Below are 21,657 nucleotides of genomic sequence, written 5' to 3'. Positions count from 1 at the left end.
CGCCGAAGTCGTTTCTTCAGTTTCCTGCGGAAAGCGCAATATATGAGGTGCATTCAAGTTCTAAGGCCTCCGATTTTTTTTTCTCCGGACTGGAAAGATATAGAAACATGCGCATTGTTTTAAAATAAGGCCGCGTTCATTGTCAATACGTCCCAGAGATGGCAGCACCGTACGGCAGATGCAATTTTACCGCCAGCGGCGAGAATGAAAACTGTTTTAAATACTTAAAATGGCGACGTTTTCCTTACTTGAACTGCGTGCAATCATTCGTTTTCTGAATTTTCGTGGTGTGAAACCAACTGAAATTCATCGACAGTTGAAGGAGACATGTGGTGATGGAGTTATGGATGTGTCGAAAGTGCGTTCGTGGGTGCGACAGTTTAATGAAGGCAAAACATCGCGTGACAACAAACCGAAACAACCTCGGGCTCACACAAGCCGGTCTGAGGACACGATCGAGAAAGTAGAGAGAATTGTTTTGGGGGATCGCCGAATGACTGGTGAACAGATCGCCTCCAGAGTTGGCATTTCTTTGGGTTCTGGGCACAAAATGCTGCATGACGACCTGAAAATGCGAAAAGTGTCATCCAGGTGGGTGCCACGAATGCTGACGGACGACCACACGGCTGCCCGTGTGGCATGTTGCCAAGCAATGTTGACGCGCAACGACAGCATGAATGGGAAATTCTTTTCGTCGGTTGTGACAATGGATGAGACGTGGATGCCATTTTTCAATCCAGAAACAAAGCGCCAGTCAGCTCAATGGAAGCACACAGATTCACCGCCACCAAAAAAATTTCGGGTAACCGCCAGTGCTGAAAAAATGATGGTGTCCATGTTCTGGGACAGCGAGGACGTAATCCTTACCCATTGCGTTCCAAAGGGCACTACGATAACAGGTGCATCCTACGAAAATGTTTTGAAGAACAAATTCCTTCCTGCACTGCAACAAAAACGTCCGGGATGGGCTGCGCGTGTGCTGTTTCACCAAGACAACGCACCCTCACATCGAGCTAACGTTACGCAACAGTTTCTTCGTGATAACAACTTTGAAGTGATTCCTCATGCTCCCTACCCACCTGACCTGGCTCCTAGTGACTTTTGGCTTTTTCCAACAATGAAAGACACTCTCCGTGGCCGCACATTCACCAGCCGTGCTGCTATTGCCTCAGCGATTTTCCAGTGGTCAAAACAGACTCCTAAAGAAGCCTTCGCCGCTGCCATGGAATCATGGCGTCAGCGTTGTGAAAAATGTGTCCGTCTGCAGGGCGATTACGTCGAGAAGTAACGCCAGTTTCATCGATTTCGGGTGAGTAGTTAATTAGAAAAAAAATCGGAGGCCTTAGAGCTTGACTGCACTTCGTACTTCAGAGTTGATCATTGCACCATGACGGAGGAAATCAAACATAAAAACACTTTGAGTCCCAGAAGATGGTAGCAGATTTTTTTACCTGCTAAGGGTGAGGCTTTAATCTTTACTTCGGAGCGGAAGAGAAGTTGTGCCACACCACGGATTGCCGTTCGGTTTGCTTCAAAGTGATGAACCCATATTTCATTGCCTGTCAAGATGTTAGACAAAAAATTGTCACGATCAGCTTCGTAAGCAGTTCCGGACACGCAGTTCTTCGTTGCTCTTTATGTTCTTCTATTAGGCGTCGAGCAATCCGGTGGGCACACATCTGGTGGTCCAGAGTGTCAGCGCTACCGATAGAGACATCCGGTCGAGCAGCGAGGCGTTTGTGATCTCTCGATCACGTCGAATGAGAGTGCCCATAATTTCCAGCATTGCAGGAGTCACAGCCGTGTGCTGTCGGCCGACACGCGGGAATCGGAAAGGTCTACGCGACCTTCTAGCGATGATGACAGACGTCTAGCCCAACGGCTTTCCGTGCTTTTGTTCATTGCCAGATCTTCGAGGACATTCTACAAGAGCCTGTGAGTATCTACGATGCTCTGGTTTTCGCCAAAAGAAACTCAATGACAGCTCTCTGCTTGGAACGCACCTCCACTGCAGACGCCATTTTGAGGGCTACGTATAGCACTGCATTGTACCAGAGCTTTATGAAACTATAGCGGCTGAAGCGGGAATTTTCTAAGATCTTCCACAAGAAAATCCGCATTTCTTTCGGCAGAATCTGGCACAGAAAAAAAAGTGTTGCCTTATTTATTGAACACCAATCGTACAACTGCCACCCCTTGCAGAAACCATGCCCCAACCCTGTTGGACATTGAGTATAACTGATGTTGGACGACAGGTGCAGCTAAATCATTCCATGGTGCGCCGCATCTGTATCAGAGTTCGTGAGTCGTAGCGGCTAGCAGTGGCGGAGTGATTTCTCTTAGTAACTCATGACCAAATGAGTACAGTGGCTGAGAAATCTGGAGGAGAACCTGGCCAGGGCCACAGTGGAACACACTCAGTATCCAGGCACGTCAGAGCAGCTCGGGCAACATATGGTTTCGCGCTACCCAGTAGAAAGTTAACGTCGTGGAGATCTCGAAAACAGCGCTCAACGTATCAGACAGCTAACGAACGCAGCCAAATTACCGGCAATGTGAACGAGAGATGGTCGCCGTGTATGACCATCGTTACCCAGTACCATAACGTTAGGTGCCGGGCCCATATGACGATGACGAACTCAGTCTGGTAATGTTAGCTCTCCTCGGAGGCTCCTCACACAGATACGTCCATCGTGAGGATGCTGCAGGGTATTCGGCTGATGTAGAAGTAACTTCTGTTGCACCACAGGGAAGCGTCTTGGGTCTCTTGATGTTCGTGGTGTATATTAGTGATCTTTCGGAAAGTATTAATAGTAACCTCAAACTATTCGCAGATAACACAATTATCTACAACGAAGTATAATTTCAATGAAGCTGTACAAATATTAAGGCAGACCTTGCTAAGATGTCAGAGTGGCGAAATGATCGGCAACTTGCTTGAAATGTTCAAAAATGTATAATTGTGCATTTCATAAAATGAGAAAAATGTAATATCCAATGAATTTAATATTAGTGAGTCACAAATGGAAACTCACACAAATACTTAGGTGTAACAGTTACCAGGGACACGAAGTGCGTGGAACCCGGACCATATAGAGCTAGCCGGGGATATTGAACGCATACAGAAAAGGGGAGTACAAATAATCACAGACTTGTTTGCCCCATAGAAAAGTGTCAGACGTTGAAAGTACTCAATTGGCGGACTCTTGAAGACAGACGGAAACCGTCCGGAGAAATTGTACAGAAAAACTTCCCAGAAACAACTTTACATAATGACTCTCGGCATATACTACAAACCCCTAAATATCGCTCCCATAGGTATTATAAGTATAAGATGAGATTAATTACAACACTCACAGTGTCATGATTTTCCCAGCGTTCCATACTTGAGTGGAACGGGAAAACGACCTACTAACTGGTATAATGAGATGTACCCTCTGTCAGGCACTTCAGAGGTCCGCAGAGTGTAGATCTAGATGCTTACATAGATGCACGGAACTGGAACTCGTATGAAAACACAACTTGACGCCACTCCTGAGTCAACTCTCGACGTTGTGTGCATTGAGTTGGTGCGCCTCTTTCTGCTGCTGTCTTGAGGGGAAGACGCAATAATAGTCGCCATGGTAACATCGCATCGTACTCCATACGCTACCGTAATGACCGTATGAATATTTGTCTGGTAGCAAACAAGCCCAAATATTGACCCATTGTATGAGACGTAGTGATACGACCACGCAATGTCAGGCGAACGCCTATTCTGTCCTTTAAGTACATTACTGCGTCTTCTGTGAGCAGTCTCGCAGAACTAAGGTTAAATTCGTTATCGTTATTCAAGTGAACAATTGAAGCTGTAAATCCAGCAAGAGAGTGTCGGGGAACGTGGTATGGATTTAATGAAAACACTGAAAATTCGTAAGTGACGTTCTCGTTGTGTTGTATCCTGTTGTTAAAATTGTCTCTAACCAGCTGAGGCAAATACAGATAAAACTGAATCTTGGCGGTAGAAAACCAACAGCACTATGATATTACGTCTGCTGCTGTGGCTATTTCGTTGCCGTCATTTGTCATCTGCATGTGATGTGTACTGCTGCTCGTTTGAATGGTGCAATTGGCATACTCGTTACACCAATTTGCCGCTACATTTTTCGTGTTATACACTCCTGTACGGGGGTTTAAATAACGAATCTCGCAACTACTAACCATCCCCAACTCTGCTCAGTAACACAAAATGTTTACTCTTTACAAATTGCGTTTCCCATGTTACAATGGAACTGCAAAACGTCGTAATAAGCAGGTAATATCAAGGTTTAACGCCCTATGGGCCGTGAGGTCATAAGAGACAGAGCTAAACATCGGATTGCGGATCGCCGGGGAAAGAAAACTGGCCGCGCGGGATTAGCCGAGCGGTCTGAGGCGCAGCAGTCACGGACTCTGCCGCTGGTCCCGGCGGAGGTTCGAGTCATCCCTCGGGCATGGGTGTGTGTGTTTGTCCTCAGGATAATTTAGGTTAAGTAGTGTGTAAGCTTAGGGACTGATTACCTTAGCAGTTAAATCCCATAAGATTTCATACACATTTGAACATTTTTTTTTTACAGAAAACTGGCCTTATCCATCTCAGGAGATAGATTCCGGGAATTGCCTCGAAGCATTAAGGTAAACTGTGGAAAATCTAGATCTGGATTTCCAGCCGGTGATATAAAGCCGTCAGCTGTCCCATCGGATGCCAGTCTAGTGACCTACCACTTATCCGTCTCACTAGATCACTAGGTTACTACCAAGAAAGCAAGTAAATTCTTTATCCAAATACAATATTTAGCTGAGACACAAATGAACAACAGATACTGGCTGCGAGCGGAGATTGATTTAAATGAACGATGCCGGACCAGGATTCGAACCAGGGTCTCTTGCTTACTAGGAGGAGGTTCTGACCGCTAAGCCACCCAGACACAGTGGTTCTTGTAACCGGACGGACTACCCTAGCTAGCCACACGTCATATCCCAATCTTCAGCACATGCTCACACTACTAACGTAGTGCCCTTTGCCCAACATCCTCATTACTCGAGGCATTTCGCCGATTCCCTTAAGAGTTCTAGTGTGATGCGTAACTGCACTGAAGAGACCATTGGCCGTCTCGCGATAATTACATACACTACTGGCCATTAGAATTGCTACACCGAGAAGAAATGCAGATGATAAACGGGTATTCATTAAACATATATATTATACTAGAACTGACATGTGATTACATTTTCACGCAATTAGGGTGCATAGATCCTGAGAAATCAGTACCCAGAACAACCACCTCTGGCCCTTAATAACGGCCTCGATACGACTGGCCATTGAGTCAAACAGAGCTTGGATGGCGTGTTGCAGCTACAGCTGCCCATGCAGCTTCAACACGATACCACAGTTCATCAAGAGTAGTGACTGGCGTATTGTGATGAGCCAGTTGCTCGGCCACCATTGACCAGACGTTTTCAATTGGTGAGAGATCTGGAGAATGTGCTGGCCAGGGCAGCAGTCGAACATTTTCTGTATCCAGAAAAGCGCTTACAGGACCTGCAACATGCGGCAGTGCATTATCCTGCTGAAATGTAGCGTTTCGCAGGGATCGAATGAAGGCTAGAGCCACGGGTCGTAACACATCTGAAGTGTAACGTCCACTGTTCAAAGTGCCGTCAATGCGTACAAGAGGTGACCGAGACGTGTAACCAGTGGCACCTCATACCATCACGCCGGTGATACGCCAGTATAGCGATGACGAATACATGCTTCCAATGTGCGTTCACCGCGATGTCGCCAAACACGGATGCGACGATCATCATGCTGTAAACAGAACCTAGATTCATACGAAAAAATGACGTGTTGCCATTCGTGCACCCAGGTTCGTCGTTGAGTACAGCATCGCAGGCGCTCCTTTCTCTGATGCAGCGTCTGTGGTAACAGCAGCCATGGTGTCCGAGCTGATAGTCCATGCTGCTGCAAACGTCATCGAACTGTTCGTGCAGATGGTTGTTGTCTTGCAAACGTCCCCATCTGTTGACTCAGGGATCGAGACGTGGCTGCACGATCCGTTACAGCCATGCGGAAAAGATGCCTGTCATCTCGACTGCTTGTGATACGAGGCCGTTGGGATCCAGCACGGCGTTCCGTATTACCCTCCTGAACCAACCGATTCCATATTCTGCTAACAGTCACTGGATGTTGACCAACGCGAGGAGCAATGTCGCGATACGATAAACCGCAATCGCGATAGGCTACAATACACATGTTATCGCATTTCTCCTCCTTACACGAGGCATCGTAACAACGTTTCACCAGGCAACGCCGGTCTACTGCTGTTTGTGTATGAGAAATGGGTTGGAAACTTTCCTCATGTCAGCACGTTGTAGGTGTCGCCACCGGTGCCAACCTCGTGTGAATGCCCTGAAAAGCTAATCACTTGCATATCACAGCATCTTATTCCTGTCGGTTAAATTTCGGGTCTGTAACACATCTTCGTGGTGTAGCAATTTTAATGGCCAGTAGTGTATGTATGTGGTGTATAAACTCCCTAGATGTGCTATACAAGTGTTATGGCTGAAGCCAATGCCCACATGGTGGCAGTGTGAACAGCTTCTACTAGCGAGCTTCTATACGATGTTGTCACGTTAATTGGAAGAAGTCTGACTGTGCCGTGCGGACACGTCTTGCTATCCCGGTCCTATCTGCCTCTCTGGTATCAATACCGTTTCGAGCTTCTTATCGTCTGCAGAGGGCAGGTCGATGGGCCAGGATTTAAGCGCTGTGACGGGTGGCGGAGAGGGTGTTCGACAGCGGATGGAGAAAATGCTGTGGCGTTGTAGCCGACAGTAACCTTGGCCGCTGCTAAAAGTTGCGCTTTTGGTCGCAGCGGTTTCGGTGGGATTGAGTGTCAGCCGTGAAGATTGCTCATTGGAAATTTTGTAAACCCTTGTCGCAGATTGTAAAGGCCTCGTCGGTGGAAGATGAGTTCCCATTTTTGTACTATAGGCCGAGATTTTGAGTTGGGGAAATAGCGTCTGGTGCAGTACACCGCCAAGACAATTTCTCTTGCCGTGGGGGGTAGCCGCCGGTATGGGGCGTTTAGCCACGGTTCGCGCGGTTCCCCCCTTCGGAGGTTCGAGTCCTCCCTCGGGCATGGGTGTGAGTCTTGTCCGTAAGTTAAAGTTACATTAAGTAATGTGCAAGCCTAGGGACCGATGAACTTAGCAGTTTGGTCTCGTAGGAACTTACCACAAAAACTTTAATCTTTAAAAATTTCTGCCTCCTACTATTACACAGCTCTGCCCCAGGGTGAGGTAACAGGATAGGAGAACGAAGGTTCTACAGCTCTCCAACAAATTAGTATCAAAGTCACAGAAATGAGTTGAAAAGGTTTACTTATCTGTATGACTTGTTGAATATTTAAATCTGCAACATCGTTTGTAATATAAAACAAAAGAGGCCCTCAATGGCTAAGTGCAAGTAAGCGAACTTCACAGTGCATAGCAGATCAACTAAGTCAGCCCTGTATGATGATCTACAACCAAGTGGGCGAGAGCTGCTGTTCTATTTTCCGTCCCGGTTCATATTGTTGTAGGTAAGAGTAGTCACACAGAGAAATGAGACCTGTACAGGATAGATACGAGTGGGGAACTGTACCAAACCAGTTTTCGAACTGAAAACCACCACCACCTCTACAATAATGACAACAACAACAATGGAGGACCTTGCTTCCTATGTACCATCCTCATATAAAAATGGGATGAGAGATGACAAGCCGGCTTAAGTGGCCGTGCGGTTAAAGGCGCTGCAGTCTGGAACCGCAAGACCGCTGCGGTCGCAGGTTCGAATCCTGCCTCGGGCATGGATGTTTGTGATGTCCTTAGGTTAGTTAGGTTTAAGTAGTTCTAAGTTCTAGGGGACTAATGACCTCAGCAGTTGAGTCCCATAGTGCTCAGAGCCATTTGAACCATTTTTAGAGATGACACTGGAACTGTGCACAGTCCACTACCCACCCTACAGATGCAGATCTGTACAGTGGTAGACGGAAAAGCGCCGTCAGAGCTGAACCTAACACATTTCCCAATATTATTCATTCAAATGGACTGTCTGAGTCACAGAATTTCTCGGCGAAATTTGTAGTTCACAAGGTTTTCCGTTTGCAGCGGAGTCGTTATTTTCTCTTTAAACTAAATTCGTCATTTTTCTCTTCAAACTAGAACTGTCATTCTCGGTGTCGAAGCAGAGTCTGTAGATCGCTGCATGAACTACAATCAAATAGCTTGATAGAGTCCAAACAGAGAGGAACAAAATGGGCACCCGGCAGCTGACTAAAACAAACAGTGAAATTGCAGAAATTTATTGTAAAAAGATTGACCGCTGTAAATTGAAGGGCTCCTAGCAAAAACCAGCATTAGTCCATAATGGTGTAAACTGAGTTAGTGCTGCCATCTTGGAAAATATATATATATATATATGACGATAACATTGTCGCCCAAGACGTTGAGCAGCTCCGTGGTCTAGTGATTATGTTACTAAACTTGTGTACGGAGGGTCGTTAGTTCAACACTCATCTCCACTGTGTTATTTTAGTTTCTATATTCGGTTCGAGAACATTCTAGAAGCATCCACAAATGTGAAGAATCATTGAACTGGGATGTTCTGTAGCTGCATATATACTGTATGTGTTCTGGCTCTTGTATGTGCAAGTGCTGAATAAACCTTCGTTAAGTGCAGTTAGTGTTCGTTATTCATCCAATTACACCTTCTTTCACGTAACAATATTATGTCGGTTAGAAGGACATTAGTGCGACAGAAAACAATTGTTATAATTTAGGCAATTCTGGAAAACAGCAAATGTCCAATGTGATTCAGGGAAAGAAAAGCACTGGTCATGGACAATTGCTGCTTGCGCATGGAAGACCGGCGTATGGTGGTGCTGTACAGTGTCAAACCCCGAAACTAATCTGGTCAACAGAGACGTTGTGTTTTCCGCAAAGACGTGGAGACCTTCTAGGGTAAATTGCTTGTGAGATTCTGAGTGATCATGAATGCAGATGGAGAACCTGAAGCTTATGGCTGGTCTTTACATACGAAGAGGAATATACGTACTAGAGAGCGGATTCGTCAGAAGGAAGAGGCTGCGATAAAACATACAAACCACGAGTGCCATGTTGTACCAAACTGAGTAACAGGAGCTGAGTGTAGGTAGGAAATAAGACTTCCTACACGTTTGTTGTAAAGTTTGCATCCTATTGTCTGTGTTTACATATTGCTTCGTTTGTAAAATGTGTATAATGTGATGTATATCGCAGTAGTATTAGTATAATATAACGTCACACTGAATGTGATTTCATTTTCAGCTGTGCTCGCTTTCACTGTTTTCAGAAGGTAGACTATTAAGGAAGAGAGCATATCCTTCAGACGTCTAATGCACTGTAAAACAAAAATGATCAAGATTCTCGTTTGGATGGATTGATTGATTGTTATAAATTATTTCGAAGAGATTCTCATGCTGTAGAATCCTGTGGCAAAGATCGTTGCGTTGTTTATACATACGAAGTAAGGTTGGATGGTAAGGATATGCCAATTTATCTGAAAGCATTTATAGGCCTTCATGGCATAGCTCATGTGCGTGTGTGCAGAATTCAAATGTTGTTCGGTAGTTCATGGCACATTCCCCAAAGATATGTGTGGCAAGCAAGTACGACAACCGGCTTAACGCATACACTCAATAGTGACACATCATGTTCCACATCAAATCATTTCCTGTCCAGCAGTCACATTATTCGCTCCGATACAAACCCAGCGTGAAACGTCTACCGGAAGATATGGTAGTAAAAAGTTTCCACAGATGTTTCTGGCACAGTATCACCAGAATAATCGTTACAACCTGTGTTGGTGCGTCTTCTCCAATCTCAAGTTCGGCTTTCCAAAGTCGGACATGTGCACGTCTTGTGATCCGCTGCAAAAGAAGTTGAACAATCCAAAGTTGACTCTGGAAGACAACGAGAAGTTGTAAACAGAGATGGAGCTTCTCTTGCGCAAAGCAGAAGCGTTGACACAACAAAAGGAATGTTAAAGACAAAAGCCCAAACTAATGAGGTCACATGCATTAGCATCGATTGTATGCAAAACCATCCGCTGTCACGCATTAAATCCAATGCTGTCTTTTATTACAGGCAGCTCTGGTATTACGTTTTTGGTACATACTCCGTAGCTGATGACAGAGTTACTATGTTTACGTATCACGAAGCCAGAGGGAAAGAGACAGCCAATGATGTTACATCAATGCTATTTACCTATCTGAAACAATAATCATATAATGCTGTATTTCTTGTACTTTCTAGTCCATATCTTCAAAATGTTTCGCGGCATAACGTACTTACACAGCTACCTCCCAAGTCATAAGGACTTTGCGCTCATAGAAAAACATAAAAGAAAACTGAATGCAGCATAATCTCCTAATCACTGTGCACGGAAGTACTATCAAGATCACGACAAAGTCCATCAGCATTTAATATGCAAGAAATGCAATATGACGATTTCATTGATTTCATAGTAACTTTGGCCCCTTACTTTCTGAATCGTTCCAAACCTCAAATGCAAATTGAAACAGTGAGAATGTTCAAGATACAGCAGAGACGTCCAGCAGCAAAACTAAAGGATACATCTGCAGGTCTTTGGAAGACTAGCGTCATTCGCGATAGCGTTCTAGTTTCAAAGGAAATCGAACAAAAAAGCATACAGTGCAGAGCTACAAATACGACCAACCAAGACCGTGGACCTGCAAAACTTAATGCAATTTTTGTGCAAATACGACAACAGAGAATTTTACATCAAACTTTGCATGGCACCTGAAGGCAACAATGAAGAAGCTGACATTTGCTGTGCTGACAATAGGATGTGATGAAAGAGCAGCTGACAGCAGCTATTCTACGAATCTAAACTGCATTTGTTGAAGGTTCAGTTCACCGAAACGGTATTAAAGACTCCTTGATTATGAGTGCGCCATGTAATTGTGTCACAGAGGGTTGCATATAATAAGCACTCTACATGTAATATCATTTTTGTATGTTTCTGGCGTATTGTTACAGTTGTGAATGCATCATAGTAAAAGACTGTGTTTATTATACCTGTATTTTTCAAGCATAAATTACCTATGTATATTGCAGTTTTAGTTCTCATGTGTGAAATGTAATACTTAATCTATTTGCAAGTGCATATTATGTTTCTTACTCTGTCAATGTATCCCTATGCAACACCAAATTCCATATATATCGTTGCATTATGATGGTGGACATGAGTTTCTCCTGGCGTATACAACTTTCAAATAACTTCCAGGAATTCAGCCAGCTAAAACTTCCAGCGACCGTCGATATTTCGGCTGGAGAACACCCCGCCATTTTCAAGGCAACTGCAACGGACAGGCGACATACATGGTACATGCAAATTTAGAACCTCGGTTCTCGGATTGATGCACGAAAGATAACACACACTGAACACTAGTGCCACCAAAGATGACCAAAGTCAGAGCTATCGATAGTGAGACTACGAATTCGCAGGTGAGGTAGCATTGACTCTGGTTTTTGACAAGGGAGAGAGCCGGACTCCAAACAGAGTTTAAACAAAAACCTCCGTCCCTGTTAACGAGGTTGCTCGCTTATTTAATCTCAATTCTCAACTGCCTCCTTAATAACACTGTCCCAATAGATGGACGTGCATGCCAGTATCTCGGTGTTATTATATAACATGGGGTGACCGGTATCCAAGTGAAATGGTTGCATCGGAATTGTCTGATTTCACTTGGGATTGTTTGGACGTTGCCTCATGGACTCGAGCTGACTGGGAATACAATTCCGTTACTGCCCAACGCAGTTTTCAACGCGCGGAGTCTGCTGTTATATCTCGACGTTCTGTGATAAATCTCACAGAGAAATATTATGATGACACAACCTTATCCGTGCTTTGGAAGAGTTTAAATTTTGCAGCCACTCCGAAGAGTTTGCCGGTAGCTGATTTTATCAGTTCAGTTGAACAGGCAGTTTGCAAGCTACCACCTGACGCTGCAGAGGAGATTAGGAAGGAGGCATGCCGTGTTTTGACTAGGGCTCGTCCACCCAAGAGTATGTAACAGCTGCAGAGAGGGCTGCTTTACGCTCTCTCAAAGTTGATCCTAGTATTGTTATTTTCCCTGCGGACAAGGTCAGTGCCACCGTCGTTTTAAATAAACATTATGTACAAAAGATGCAACGTTTACTATCTGATTCAGCGTATCGTAGAATCGATACTGACCCCACAAAAAGTGTTGAGAGAAAGACCAACAGCCTCCTGAAGAAAAGTAGTTTGTCGCAGGTCACTATCAAGAGTCTTAACATCTATAGTGCTGATCCCCCAAGCTACCACCTGACGCTGCAGAGGAGATTAGGAAGGAGGCATGCCGTGTTTTGACTAGGGCTCGTCCACCCAAGAGTATGTAACAGCTGCAGAGAGGGCTGCTTTACGCTCTCTCAAAGTTGATCCTAGTATTGTTATTTTCCCTGCGGACAAGGTCAGTGCCACCGTCGTTTTAAATAAACATTATGTACAAAAGATGCAACGTTTACTATCTGATTCAGCGTATCGTAGAATCGATACTGACCCCACAAAAAGTGTTGAGAGAAAGACCAACAGCCTCCTGAAGAAAAGTAGTTTGTCGCAGGTCACTATCAAGAGTCTTAACATCTATAGTGCTGATCCCCCAAGGTTATATGGGCTTCCGAAGGTTCACAAGGAAGGGTTTCCTATCCGTCCTATAGTGAGTAATATCGGCGCTCCGACATATCGTGTAGCCAAGCATCTTGCTTCTCTGTTGAGTCCACGGCCGGCCGCGGTGGTCTAGCGGTTCTTGGCGCTCAGTCCGGAGCCGCGCGACTGCTACGGTCGCAGGTTCGAATCCTGCCTCGGGCATGGATGTGTGTGACGTCCTTAGATTAGTTAGGTTTAAGTAGTTCTAAGTTCTAGGGGACTGATGACCACAGATGTTACATAGTGCTCAGAGCCATTTGAACCGTTTTTGTTGAGTCCACAAGTAGGTCGGTGTGAACATCATATCAGGAACTCAGCTGATTTTTTACGTCGTTTGGGGGGACTGTGGTGGAATGACTCTGATATTTTAGTGAGTTTCTATGTGGTCTCTCTCTTCACTCGTGTTCCTCTGTCTGATTCGTTGCGGTTAATTAAGGCTAGGTTTGGTACTGAATTATCTAATCTCTTTCAGCACATGTTGACATCCACTTACTTTTTATTCAATGACCAGTATTACGAGCAGACAGATGGAGTTGCGATGGGTAGACCGTGGTCTCCTGTGATCGCAAATTTGTTTATGGAAGACTTCGAGGAACGTGCATTGGAGTCGGCGCCTTTGAAGCGCGCCTGTTTCTTTAGATATGTTGACGATACCTTTGTTGTTTGACCTCATGGCAGAGAGAATTTGAATGCCTTTTTAGAACATCTGAACTCGATCCACCCAAACATTCGTTGTACGATGGAGGTGGAAGAGAAAGGATGTCTTCCCTTTCTTGACGTGTGGGTTAGGAGAAAGAATGATGGATCATTGGGACATGCAGTCTACAGGAAACGTACTCACCCCGACTTGTACTTACAAGCAAATAGTTGCCACCATCCGGCTCAGCGTGAAGGAGTACTTCGTAAATTGGTACACAGGGCACATGTCGTTTCCGACACTGAGACTTTGCCAGCTGAGCTGTCCCATTTGTAAGTTACGTTTCGTCAAAATGGTTGTAGTGATAGACAGATCGAACGTTCGCTATAGACCAACTGGTCATCGGGTGATTGATGACAATTCTGAGTCTACACCTAAGTCTACCGCCTTTTTACATTAAATACGAAATAATTACAACAAGATCGGTCGTATTTAACGGAAATATGATGTAAAACGTCTATTTTGACCTCCATCTAAAATTAGAGTGCTTTTGAGTTCTGTTAAGGATGATCTTGGTCTGCGTAAGGCGGGTGTATATTGTATTCCTTGTAGCTGCGGCATGGCATATATTGGTCAAACTATCAGGACCGTGGAGGACCTATATACTGAGCATAAACGGCACACACGATTACAGCAGTCAAGTAGATCTGCTATTGCCGAACATTGCTTGGATACTGGTTACCCCATGTTATATAATAACACCGAAATACTGGCATGCACGTCCTGCTATTGGGACAGTGTTATTAATTAGGCAGTTGAGATTAAATTAGCAAGCAACCTCGTTAACAGGGATGGAGGTTTTTGTTTAAACTGTTTGGAATCCGACTCTCTCCCTTGTCAAAAAACAGATTCAATGTTAGACCTGCGAATTCGTAGTCTCACTATCGATAGCTCTGACTTTGGTCATCTTTGGTGGCACTAGTGTTCAGTGTGTGTTATCTTTCGTGCATCAGTCCGAGAACCGAAGTTTTAAAATTGCATGTACCATGTACGTCGCCTGTCCGTTGCAGTTGCCTCGAAGATGGCGGGGTGTTCTCCCGCCGAAATATCGGCGGTCGCTGGAAGTGTTATTTGGCTGAATTCCCGGAAGATATTTGAACTATGGTGGACAGTTCAGTATAGTTTCCCAAAAGCTTGATTTTTGTACTAACGCTGTTTTCCGAGAAGCTCTTCAATTTTCTGATGGTTACTGGCAGGAACCGGTCACAAGTCTATACTCTAGTACAGCGTACATTCTATTCCCTTTAATGATGTGTCGCGTTACTTATTAGTTCTGTCACAGCCAGGCTTTTTTCCCGTGAACTGTGCTAAAAAGGACGTTTCTACTGGAAAATTCCACGCACAGTGGACCAGTTGAAGCAGAACACCGATGAGGAAATCACTGTCCTGTATTTGGCAGATTGGGGCCATCATATCGGCCACATTCGGCGTGAGAGGCGAATCTGTTGCATACAAACACATAAAATCCTACCCACACACGCAAATACACAAGTACGCTCCCTCCCTCCCTTCCTCCCCCTCCCCGCTCTCTCTCTCTCTCTCTCTCTCTCTCTCTCTCTCTCTCTCTCTCTCTCTCTCTCTCTCTCCCTCTCCCCCCCCCCCCCTCTCTCTCTCACTCACTCTCACGCACACAGCACAAACAGACAGACAGACACAAGCGCCTGCGCACACTAGAAATAAGTGCTAGTTGTGGCTTCATCACGCATCGATATCTGCACATGTCTGTTATTGTTCGGGACCTGTCCAAAAAGCATCGTTCTGTACTTGCTTGCGTAACGCGTTAAAAGTACACAATGCGGAGACGTGTAGCTACAAACACAGATATTAAGTTTTCCGCGATCACGTCCCGTTAAACACTCTAACACATAACGTAATACTCGGAACTAGGGTAAGCATTTACATCTAGTTAACGTCCGCAATTTTGTTGGAATACTCATTGTGAAACGATCAAAACACATGTTTCGCATTGACAAGCACAACACTGTTATCTTAAAGAAATTCTTGTTGAAAACATCACTGCTACTGAGACGAATCACTTACCTAGTAGTTTCGATCTTGAATGGTTGTCCCCCGGCACAGAAGCCATTATCTTAGTATTCCTATATGTGAAAAAGCATGACGCAGGAAATGACCCTTCTACGTCGAATTAGTTATAGTGACTAATCTGTTAAAAAGTTACCTTCCAAGATGACATCTGCAAAGACACAATTTGGGATTAACTTTTAGTTATTTTCTGCTTCATATTAATAAAGAAAACCAATGTCAAACATTCTAATAGTCAAAAAGAAACTTCTCGTCGAAACATAAGACAAGAAAGTTATCACTGTTTGAAAAGCATTACGTTCAAATATACTACAAGTTCCTACACTACCACAAACATCACGTTATAGCAACATTTGTTTGCACATAACGATGTTGAGGGGCTAAGGGGATGGTTGTTATGCTTGAGGATGATCGTTTACAATCTAACCCAGTATCAAAGTAAATCGATTCATCATAGCAGCTGTTTTTGTTTCAACGTGACTCACTTCAATTCTTTAAAAACTTTTACTTTCAAATAGTTTGGTAAAATAATACTGCCTCGTATAAGGCTACAGAACAGAAGTGGTGTATCCAAAATATGATTTAGAGAAACACAAGAATTTTAAAAAATGAGAAGTAGTAAATATTTGTGAAGTGTGCACTTTTATTTGTATGAAAAAAATTGAAAAAAAGAGGTAAAATGTCTTGCGAAATCATTTGTCTAAAAGTAAGAAGTATATTACAGAAACATTTAATGTACCTTTAAGTTATACTCGAAACCATTTACAACAAATGAGGAGCCGTTTAAGAAGAATTTGAGTCAGTACATTAGAATTTTAAGGAGTACTAGAGGTTATCTCTCTGATGAATAATGCAGACCGTACACTTTTCCTTGACGTATTTCTATCACCTATGCTTGACGGTGTGAAAAGGTTCTAACAGTTTTAGAGTGTAAAAAATTTTTCGGTTGATAATCCTTCAAATGTCATGGAAAAGAATATGTGTGACGCAAGAAGTCATGTCTGTCTTCCAAATCCTGTCGAAACCGTTATTTTTGCTCAATCAGTTTTCCATATAAAAAACTGAAATTGAAATCTTCAGTCAGATCGCAGCTGGAATCCGTTGCTCAGTTTCACTCAGTAGTAAAACTTACCTCACTAACTTATGAGCAAATCAGCTGATACGGTTAATTATGTGCACAGCAATGGTAACTCTTAGAAAAAATATTTTACTGCTTGATTTGTTGTTTACGATATGGAGCATCATTAAAGAACGCGTCAAATTTTATCTGTTTTATTTCCTACTCGTAGACAAATGGTTTCATAAGCCATTTGACTGCTTTATTCAAACAAAATTTTTATTTTCAAGTTTCTTTCAGGAAACATGAAGTGTAATACATTTTGTCATTACACTTGACTATCTGATACCTCATCTGTCCATTTCCCGCTCTTCGTTTGGCTATGAAAATTCGAAAAAGTATCGATTTTGTAATTTTACCTCAGATCACTTATTAAGTTTTCCTTAGTCACTGCGATTACATTCACGTTACTAAGTATTCTGTTTTGCAAACAATTTTGATACAACATTCGTCCATTTCGCAATTGTCGGTTTTTCTGCGAAACTTTGGACAAAAATACATTGTGGAATTCCTGGGAGTCTTGTTTCCGCTCCGCTCAAATAATTTGCCAATATGTGCTTATCAAAGGAATAAACATGTTTTAATCCTAGAGATATATGATTATAGACTGCATTGTTACGTAATAATTACAAAAAATAATAATTAATTTGGCTTAGAAAGGTTCTGCTCTGAACTTTACAAACCCTCCAAATTCGACATCACAGTTTAACTAGAAATTAACATTTACATCTACATGGAGACTCTGCAGATCACATTTAAGTGCCTGGCAGAGGGCAATTTAATGGTAAAGGGTACTCCATCTCAAACCGCATCCACTTTACTTCTAACCAGTTCTGTCGATGGTTCTTCTTCATTTTGTTACGTATTTTTGAAGTGAATGAGTAGATACGACATGAATAAGTCACTTGAAAAGGCTTTTTTAAAACACTTATTGCTATATCCATCAAATCATCAAACATAGAAATGTCTCTTTGTTGGTGTGGTTTCTTTTCAACTAACACCAAATCTGAATTATTAGGAAGACAGAAATGTCATGGTTTAAGAAATTTCTGATCAACAATTTCAGTCAATTATTTGAGCTGTTCTCATTGTTTACATCTAATTTTAGAGAAATATCTCATTCTATACTAACAGCTGTTCGTTGTAATCGGCCATTTTTCATATAACATGCTTTTACGTAACTTCGCCTAGAGAGCAATCTTTGCTGTTATATCTGTGACACATTCGTCAACTTCCTCAAATTTATGGCTGTTTCGGCCACACGACGGTATCTGGCCTGAAGTCTTTGAGGCGAGAGTGGCTTCGTCCAATGTCTAGTGAGGGCGTGTTAGCATAGCAACACATTGCTTTGAAAGGGAAGAGAGGAGTTCTCCTTCAGGCTATTCCTTTACTCTTTAGAGTAAAGTTTTTGTGCTTGCGCGTAATACGGTGTAGTTTTGATCGAGGCTGCATTGTGTTACACCGGGGAAGACGGAGAGCGATACCTGAAAGCAGTCTCCGATTTGTGCTAATGCAGTGATACTGAGAATGGAACGTACACGGTCCAGTCACATCAATGTGGGCATTGCCTGTGTTCGCGTCAACGTGCAATTATCACACAAAGACGGCAGGTGGTAGCACTGGCAGTGGAGGGAATATACAGGTCGTCGGGCAAATGGCTCTGACAAGGGAACCTCCCCATCGCACCCCCCTCAGATTTAGTTATAAGTTGGCACAGTGGATAGGCCTTGAAAAACTGAACACAGATCAATCGAGAAAACAGGAAGAAGTTGTGTGGAACTATGAAAAAAATAAGTAAAATATACAAACTGAGTAGTCCATGTGCAAGACATGTAACATCAAGTATAATCTGATGTCAGGAGCGCCGTGGTCCCGTGGTTAACGTGAGCAGCTGCGGAGCAAGAGGTCCTTGGTTCAAGTCTTCCTTCGAGTGAAAAGTTTACTTTTTTTATTTTCGGAAAGTTACGATCTGTCCGTTCGCTCATTGATGTCTCTGTTCACTGTAAAAAGTTTAGTGTCTGTGTTTTGCGACCGCACCGCGAAACCGTGTGATTAGTAGATGAAAGGACGTGCCTCTCCAGTGGGAACCGAAAACATATTGCCCACGAAATACATATCACGTATTTAATGCACTCTCGTCCAAAGTAGCGAACAGTCAACTGCCAGCCAGGAAGCCTCGTTAGCAAGAATACTCTCTCTTCCGCGCGCTGTAGTCGACTGACGTCGAGTGTTTCGATGTTTGTTAAAGTGTAGCGTCCCCATACTACGGCGCAGTTACCTCGCATCGGACGGACGGACGGACGGACGGACAGATAATAATTGTCTGAAAATAAAAAATTAAAATTTTTCAGTCGATGGAAGGTTTGAACCAAGGACCTCTCATTCCGCAGCTGCTCACGCTAACCACGGGACCACGGCGCTCCTGACATCAGATTATACTTGATGTTACATATCTTGCACATGGGCTACTCACTTTGTATATTTTGCTTATTATTTTCATAGTTCTACACAACTTCTTCCTGTTTTCTCAATTGATCTGTGTTCAGTTTTTCAAGGCCTATCCACTGTGAAAACTTATAACTAAATCTGAGGGGGGTGCGATGGGGAGGTTCCCTTGTGAGCACTATGGGACTCAACTGCTGAGGTCATAAGTCCCCCAGAACTTAGAACTGCTTAAACCTAACTAACCTAAGGACATCACACACATCCATGCCCGAGGCACGATACGAACCTGCGACCGTAGCGGTCGCGCGGTTCCAGACTGTAGTGCCTAGAACCGCTCGGCCACTCTGGCCGGCTATAGTCGGGCAAACAGGGAAGTAGCTGTAGTAATGTGGAAACGGAGCGATTCATCTGACATCATGGAGAGTATGATTATTGGCTTTCGGGCCAAGGGTGAAAGAATTTCAAAAACGGCTAATTTTGTGAACTGTTCCCGTGCAATGGAGAAATGGCGCCATCCAAAACCGGCGTCGAGACACTGAGATTCACCGAGGGGCATGGATGACAGAGTTGGAGGACAGCAGCGGAGATGTGTAAGGACGAGAGGGCGTGCAACAGCTGAGCAAGTGACCGCCCAGATGAACCAAGGGTCTACAGACAGTCTCTACGCAACGACCGTTCAACGAACGTTACTGCATATAGGTATCCGCAGCATTGGCCTGGCTCATATACCTATGCAGACTGCTGTTCATTGCGACGAAGGCTTGAAGTTACAAGCCAGTACTGCAACTAAACGTAAACTGAGCGGTAACACGTGGCCTTTTCAGACGAATCACGTCTTGTGCTCCATTGGACAGATGGCCGTTTGCGTGTACGGTGTGAAACGCCCGAAGGCAAACACCCTGCAACAATCGTCGGGAAGTGTCCAAGCCGGAGGAGGGAGCGTTATGGCCCAGGAAATGTTTTCGTGGCGTTCGCTGGGTGATCTCGTAGTTCTGAAAGGCGCAGTAGGTCAACTCAGGTACTTATCTATCCTTGGGGGCTTGGCATTTGCTTTTCCTCGCCACGATACCATCTACCAACAGGACAATGCAACGTGTCAAACAGCTCGCAGTGTACGTGTGTGTTTCAAAAAGCACCAGGATGAGTTTACCTATCCCAGCTGCCCACGGCGCTGGAGTTGGCTTGGCTCCACATCCCCTGTTGGTACCTTCCAGAACTTCATTGACACGCCTCGCAGAGGTTCCTGCCACAAAAGGTGGTTATTCAGGCTTTCTACAGGTGGTCGCATTAATTGCCTTCACGTCGGCTCCCGAATGCAAGGTAATGCGTTCCTCTTTATCTGCGAACTGCCCGTCCATATTGGAACATTTATTTCACTCGATCGATGATTTGAGCTGCTTCTTCTCCGAGCTTTCTATTCAAACAGCAAACGTTTCTTAGCATTCGTAAGTTGTTTTCAAAATAGGAAAGATAAGTTTGCGTCCATGCGTCCAGGTTTTTGACAGCAGCTGATTCGCCATCTCGTTTTTTGTGTTCCGTGGCGATGTTACATTCACAGGCCGCAATCGACAGATTATCTCGGATGCCAAGAGAATTTCTGTTCCGTTTCATATGCGTGATTTTGACTAATCATCGATGAAGCAATGATGGAAATAAAAGATTCGCTGATGACATTGCTATCTCGAGTGAAAGTGAAGAAGAATTACATGATCTGCTGAATGCAATGAACTCTCTAATGAGTAAAGAGTATCGATTGAGAATAAATCGAAGAAAGACGAAGTTAATGAGAATTAATAGAAATGAGAACAGCGAAAAACTTAACATCAGGACTGATAGTGACGAAATAGAGGAAGTTATGGAATTCTACTGCCTAGGCAGCAAAATATCCAATGACGGACGGCGCAAGGAGGACATGAAAAGCAGACTAGCACTGGCAAAAGGCATTCCTGGGCAAGAGAAGTCTACAACTTACATAAACCTTAATTTGAGGAAGAAATTTCGGAGAATGTACGTTTGGAGCACAGTATTGTATGGTAGTGAAACATCGACTGTGTGGAAACCAGAATAGAAGAGCATCGAAGCATTTTAGATGTGGTGCTGCAGATGAAGGTGGAAAATTAGCTGGACTGATAAGGTAAGAAATAAAGAGGTTCTGCGGAGGAGAAGACAGGAATATGTGGAAAACACTGATAAGGAGAAGGGACAGGATGACAGTATATTTCTTAAGACATGGAGGAATGACTTCCATGGTACTAGAGAGAGCAATGGAGGGCAAAAACTGTAGAGGAGGACGGAGATTCGTATACATCCAGCAAATAATTGATGACGGAGGTTGCAAGTGCTACTGTCAGATGAACATGTAGCCACAGGAAATGAATTTGTGGCGGGCCGCATCAAAACAGGCAGAAGGCTGATGACGCAAGGAAAAGAGACGCACGAAGTAGGAAACGATGTTTGGTATTTTGACAGGAAACTAGCTCATGACGGCAGAGGTACAAACGATCAGATAAAAAATTTTTATATGTGTATATATTGTGACCCCAAACGTAAATTTCGTAATAAAAA

This window comes from Schistocerca americana, chromosome 5, assembly GCF_021461395.2.
Source record: "Schistocerca americana isolate TAMUIC-IGC-003095 chromosome 5, iqSchAmer2.1, whole genome shotgun sequence".
NCBI classification, from domain to species: domain Eukaryota; kingdom Metazoa; phylum Arthropoda; class Insecta; order Orthoptera; family Acrididae; genus Schistocerca; species Schistocerca americana.
Note: the sequence above shows the minus strand (reverse complement) of the source record.